The sequence below is a fragment of the Ipomoea nil genome, unplaced genomic scaffold (genome assembly GCF_001879475.1).
Source record: "Ipomoea nil cultivar Tokyo-kokei standard unplaced genomic scaffold, Asagao_1.1 scaffold1420, whole genome shotgun sequence".
Classification (NCBI taxonomy): Eukaryota; Viridiplantae; Streptophyta; class Magnoliopsida; order Solanales; family Convolvulaceae; genus Ipomoea; species Ipomoea nil.
The window spans coordinates 76,217-83,493 of record NW_017617848.1 but is presented as its reverse complement, the minus strand read 5'-3'; positions in this window follow the sequence as shown (position 1 = coordinate 83,493).

Sequence of the window (7,277 nt, the reverse complement as noted above, 5' to 3'; positions counted from 1 at the left end):
CCCGGGATCCTTCGTGAAACCCGGAACCATGTCCAGACACATTCAAACACAAACGACGACACCACGTATTCAAGTAACGGATTTAAACCAAGAACCACACCAAATACATCCTAACACGACTCATAAACATGCCAAGACTCAACACCCGAACATGCAAAATCCCACCCAAACATACCAAAACCACATAATACGAAATCCACGTTTATTACCCTAGGGCTCTAGACATAATCGAAATACCCGATCATTCATATAATTTGTCATAGTATCAAGAACATCAAGATTTTCACATAAGCATCAAGATTAACACATAAACATCAAGATTATCATATAAACACAATATAAACCCTAGGCAAAGCTCTATCAAGACTCAAGCATAGAATCATATATCAAAGGAGCTAATAAATAAGATATAGCGAGGAAAATAGGTTTGGTTGAGACATGGATTACCTCTTAGCCTTAATCAATATCCTTGGCTACTAAGGTTCTTTCTCTAAGATCTTCTCCCCGTGGGTTCTCCTACGTTTGGTGACAGGGGAATTCCTGGGAATATCTTGTGTGGTATAATTGATTGTGGTGGGCTCTCTAAATGCTTCCTAAGTCCTTATATATATATATATATATATATATATATATATATATATATATATATATATATATATATTTAGGAGTCCTAAATAGGGTCTGAATAGTAAGGATTCACTTATTCTATTCCTTATAGGACTAAGGGTTTGGTTTAAGGATAAGGGTCCATGATCCATGGTGGGCCCCTCTCAATTAATTAAGGGGATCCTAACCCAATCAAATCCCTTTCTAATTATTATTAATGGTAAACAATTAAACAATTAGTCCGGGTTAGAGGCCGTAACACGTGGTGTTACAACGAAAGCTAGAAAATCCCCTAAAACATTGCAGCAATTGAAAGCTCACAATTTAGGGTAAAAGATCTGATAATCAACATAGAAAAAGGATTAAAAGATGAGGAGTGCATCGGATATGTTTTGACAACAATATCCTTAATTTTGGTGACAAATAAATGTAGAACTAACACACAGTTAGTAAAACGAGTGCAACATTAGTTACATGTTAGGAACTCGAAGTGAGTATGTGATGGGTTGTATTTTAGTGTGATGGAAACTGTAAATGAGGATATGGAGTCCCCGAGTGTCGATCTCAAAGATCGCAAATCGGAGTAAGCAAAGTGTAAGACAATCATATGCAATGCATCAACGGGACTAAACTAGGTGCAAGAGAAGAGTAGGGGAAAATATATGCAAGCATATAAGGCAAGGAAGTAAAAGAAACAAGCAAATATATAAACGGGGAATTGGATGGAAAGGACTTGTGCTCATGCATTCATTGGTCTAAAGTAGACAAGAGATGGTGCAAGGCAACACTATCATAAGGGAGAACTATGGGACCAACACTAAGTCACGTAGGACTTAGCCTCTCACATCCTAAGTTGGGTGAGGCATCCTATCAACCACTTGGTGGGCGATCTACCTTTTCCTCTCGGGCCTAGCCCTCTCGGATCGTAGGACGGGGATTGCATGGGCAAGACTAAGGAAATTGCAATCTCTTGCCACTTCCCCACTCTCACACTCCTCTCTCATTGGGATCCTACAACTAAGAGAGAATCTATATGCACACCTCTACAACATAGGCATTCAAGGTCAAGCAATACATCATATCTAATCATTTAAGCTATACAAAGCATGACTACATAATCACAAATCAATTCCAATCCAATTCCCAGAAGACTAGCCACTCATCATTTATAGATTGAAAACACAATGTAACTGAATCAAGATAACAAAAGAGAATATGGAATTGAAAGCTAAGAGATGAAATGTTACCAATTCTTCAATCCAATGTGACATCAACTCTTGAGCAAATGTAGATCTATGAGTGTCTAGTTGAATCTAACTCTAACTATAGAGAAAGAATGTAAAATTAAGCTAAGAAATCTCCCAAAGAAAGATAAAATAACCCCCCCCCCCCCTAAAAGCCATTTAATAGGCTGAAATCTGTAATTTTTGCACAGTGCACGATCCACTAAATCTCCCACGCGCGTTGGATGGGTCGTGGATTTTTCTGTTACGGATCAATGCAAGTTCCAACGCGCGTGGGACCCTTCATGTGTCAAAATTTTTCCTTCTTGTCTTCATCAAAGTTGTAGCCCTTGAAGTTGCTGAACCATAGCCGCCTCATTTGGACAGTCCTAGCTCAATATATGCTCAAATCACCCGAATGCCTTGAAAATGATACTGTTTTGCTATTTTCTACAACTGCAACCACAATTAGTCCTTGCTCCTATATTTTATCGAAATAAGCTATTCTAAGCATGTAATAGACTCAAAGGACTCCAATTATAGCACAATATGTGTCCCAAATACCCCACAAAAGGTAGCATCTTTGGCACTTATCACGAGTTTTCACATTTTATTCTTGCTCGTCCTCAAGTAAGGTTTCAATTCAACTTAAGAAATGATAAGGGACAAAGATACTTTATGCAAACTCAATCAAATGAATGGTCAAGCAAGTAGAATGTGTGAGACAACAGAGGGGGTGAAATCCCTCATGCTATCACGCAAGTGTGTTAATCATGTGCTATACTTTGCAACTCAAGGAATATATAAAGGAGCAAAAACCCCTAACAATAGGATAAAATTAAGCTCAAGGGAACACACTCTCCACACCAATTCAAGCATGTAAAAAAATTTTGAGTTCACCTCCTATTTTCTAAGGGCCTTCAAGCCGAGCCCACTAGGGGAAACGATGTGCACACCCCAACCAACATCAAACCAAAACGCCAAAGCCCAAAACATGAAAATAAGTGAGGGTGTGGCATGGGCCTCTGCTTGCCAATTGGCTTAGACGGGCTATCTTTTCTTCTCAACCCCCTAGAATCGTTGCCGAGCGACTCGACTTCACATTAAGCTCCATGCTTTTTCGAAGGTAGGTACTATGGGTGTCCGGTTTCTAGCGGGGTGGCTCAATTCCACTCTCTCTTCTCGTCTTCTTAGGATAACGTCGTTGGGACAACCGACTTCACGTAGAGTTCTACTCTTTTTCGGATTTGCCCCAAATCCTAGTGAGACGGCTCACCTCGTTTCTTATCTCAAGCAGTGGCCATTATTTTTTGTCTTTGCCTTTTTCTCTTTCTTCATTTCACTTCAACCCTCTCATGCTTTTTTCTAGGGATTTGTGGATTTACTCACAATACTCACCAAATGCTCACCTTTTGCCCCATGCCCTACCCAGATTTGTTCATTTCCAGGCTCTCTTACAATTATATTTCTAAAGTTGAGGGGGTACACACTCCCACTTCGAGAGATCATAGACTAAGGTCCAAGTAAAATAAGAGGTGAATAACATGCAAGCATACAAAAGATATAAACCTATTTGGCTCTATGAAATTCCTCACTTGGTGTAAAGAGGTAACTTCCATCAAGACTTCACTAACACACTTCCAAGATAGCATGAACAATGGCACACTCTCCATCAAGACACACAATCATCAATCATGAACCCTTCAATCAATTGAATTTTCAAACAGCCAAGCACAAAGTGCGTCCTTTCCACACTTTAAAATAAACATCATCCTCGATGTTACTTTGAGGATAGGTGAAAAAAAAAGAGCATGGGTCAAAAGCAAAGGAAAGGTCCATTTCCATACTTTAGGTATGTTTCCACACTTTAGAAGTGTTTCTGGGACTTGGGGAGTGTAACAAAAGACAATGTGAATGAGATATGTGCGCTAGAGAACGTTTGCAAACCCCTTTTCCACACTTTAGAAATAAAGGCCGGGCATCAATAAAGAGTAAGGGATATAGGAATAAACCAATGTGTAGAGCATCCCATTTTGCAAAGTAGCATCCAATGTCTTTGCCCTTTCAAATTCGATTTGAGCTTCAAAACAAGGTTAGTGGCATATGTGCAACACAATATAATAGAAGTGCAATGAAATAGCGGGACTACTCCTACGGGAATGATAATGAAAAACAATAATGAAAATCCTACAACACTACAAACATAAAAGCACTAGAATGTAAAATCACAACAAAGTAAAAACGACGAAATGTAAATGAGTCTAACAACAAGATGAAGTCACAAGGACCTTGATCCTAAAAAAAGAGCATGGGTCAAAAGCAAAGGAAAGGTCCATTTCCATCTCAAAGTGCCAACCCTACTCCGGGGGTGGATGTGGATGGACTCTACTAAATTGCTCCCGGAGTTTTCCAATTTGTATCTGGTGTGCCTCAATTGCTCTTCGGTTACATTCTTCCAATCATATCTGTCTCTCCTCCATCCTGATTTCCCTTTCTTCTATTCTTTGTTGTCTAACCCTTAAATCCGTGTAGAATTGATATTGGAAAGCTTGCAAGTGTTGCGAAGTGGTATAGTGGGTTGGTACTGGAGGAAATGTCGGCATGGTAGGTGGTGGAGGATTCATATGAACATCCTCGTGTAGAGGAGCAATGTGTAGATCGATCACCTCCGCCCTACTCATTGGTGTCATGCTAAAGGCCTGGATCTCCCTCTCCAATAAGGTGGTGATGTTCAAACCTTGGCACAACCGGCTCAAAATAGGTCTCACGAATAATGCCTCGACTCATCATTACATTGGGACCTTAACTATTTCTTGACGATCGCCCCCATATTAACGGGGTTGCTGGTGTCAATACTCCAAAGGGCGAGGAGATCTATCCTAGAAACTTTGTTTGAATTGGTTTTTCGGCCACTCCAAGATCGGACCAAAATCCTATTCACAACTCTCAAATCCGCTCTAGCAATGTCACTCCCATGCACTCGTGAACCGTTCCACCGGATCCTGGGATATGCAATATCTCTCCAATAAGCATGCAAAGTTGCCTCATCCTCGAAATCCCGTGATAGCATCCGGTAATCCTCTTCCTCTTGATCCTCCCACATATAGAATCCAAGTAGCATGCCCAAATCATTCACCGATATGTGGTATTCGGTGTTGAAAAGTTGAAAATGAATTGTTGGGCCGGTGAGATTTGTAGCCCCCTATGTAACCTTCAAAGTAGCAACGAACTCATGCACGAGGGGGCTATAAGTGATGTCTCTCCATGCAAATATGGTTCGCCATTGATCTCGGTTCATAAGTCTCTCTATCCTCTCTTGGATCCCAAATGAATCAAAGAGTGGTGGGTCGATGTACCTCCACCGAGCAATCTCCTTTTCTTTTACCTTTTCATATTTCACCAAGGCCTCCACTGTCAACTTAATCCTTTGGTTTTCCGCCGGTGTGTCTTGGGGTTCTTCTTGTTTCACGGTTGGTTCTACATCTCTTCTCAGCCCTTAGGCACTTGATTCTCCTTGATCTCCTCCTTTCTTTGATTTGGCAGCCCTGTATCTCTTCAATCCCTACACGAAGACATTTTCAAACATAACACAAAAGAGCAACATCCTCGGGTCCTCCATTGGTAGTCAAGAAAAATCAAGTGTGTGCAAATCAACATTTTTCCAAATGGCAAGAGGTGAGAAAATTCGGAAGACATAAATCTCACAAGTATTACACAAGAGGATTCAAGTAATCACATTCTCTTCACAAAATTTTGACAAACTAGACCAAATATTATATCAATTTCGAAAAGTCAACATAATGCATGTCCAAGGTCTAAAAAGTCAACTTCATCTTCTCCAATTCAACAATGGTGGTTTGATATGCAATTTCAAGTATTAATGTGAATATGAAAACTTTTCATCAACAAACAAGCTTAGAGAATATGTAACAATGCAACTCTACCATCAATTCCTCATCAACAAAGAGACATTAACAAACCCATTCAAGAACACACACATTGGATAAAGATAAAGAATGAATAGTAACTTTTCCAATTCCTATAGCCTTTCCTTTTGACCCATCGCCAAAAGTGACAGCAAGAAGAGAGTCTGAGAAATCAATATGGGAGAAAAAAGAAAGGTTACCAGATATGTGATCAGTTGCTCCAGAATCCAAGACCCAAACTGAGTCTGACTTTAATGCAAGAGCATGAGTTTGATTTTTGGTGACCTAGGCAAACTTTACGGCTGGTACACTGCTTGAAATTTTATGTTTTGCCATAGTTGTCATAAAAATATGAGAAAAACACCGTAGTGTTGCAGGAACAAGGCGAGATGATTTGAAAATTTTGGCCGGAAAAAACAGCCACCATGACTGGAAAAGAGTGAGCTGTGTCACCAGAGCTTCTTTTGAAGGAATGTGGCACCAAATCAGTGAATAAAGCTCTTAGTTTGAGATAGTATAGAAAAGTGATGATGAACACTGTTTTTCACGGTGAGTTCATCTGGAAATTTTCAAGCCCTTCAAAGGAGGCTTTAATACCATGTTGAAAAGTAAACTAAAAGGAACCTGAGCTATCTTCTTGTTATTCGATCTTAGAAAGAACAACACATTATAAAACATTATATAGGAAGATAACAAGTATTGGGAAGGGACATAAAAGGTCTAAAACATTCCACTCCCCAAAGACTTAAAAGCATAATAATAAGAGTAGGCTGCTCATATTCTAACAGTTATAAAGAGGGAAAACAAAAGAAATATCTTTGGGAAGGGAAAAAGGTGAGAGATTGTTGCAGGAGAAAGGGTGCCGCAAGAAAGTGAGGGTTGAAAAGGAAAAGAAAAATGAGGAGAAATGGGAGAAGAAAGGCTAGAGAGGTTAGGAGAATTCAAAAAAAGAATCTCTCTCTCTCTCTCTCTCTCTCTCTCTCTCTCTCTCTCTCTCTCTCGTTTTTTTTTTAAAAAAAAAAAACAAGAGGGGGGAACAGGTTCTCACATGGGTGTGAAGACGCCTATGCAAGAAACAAAGTGAGAGAGGGTGTTGGATAAGGGTGGACCAGATACATGGTGTTCACGAAGTGTTTGGCTATGCATGCGTAGCGTGTAGTTGCTCGTGTGTGTCTTATCTAGTGCGAGATTTTTCACATGGGAACTCACATGGGCCTGTACTAGCCCATATATGAGAAATAGAATGCTCAGCACAACTGGGGAGGGTGTCCCACGACCACCTACATGGGCATGAAGCCACCTGTGTAGCCTGGGAGAGTCTCTTATCCTCATCTTCACCTGCAACTCCACATCAAAACCATTCAAGTTAGCTTATAGCTCAATCCCCACTCCAAAATATCAAATCAACACAACCTATCTATACTCCCTCACATGCACAACAGAGATCAACTCAAGTCTAAATCCCTTCCAAACACACAAAAACACTTCAATCAACACCCCAAAGTAAAGTTCTATACGAAAG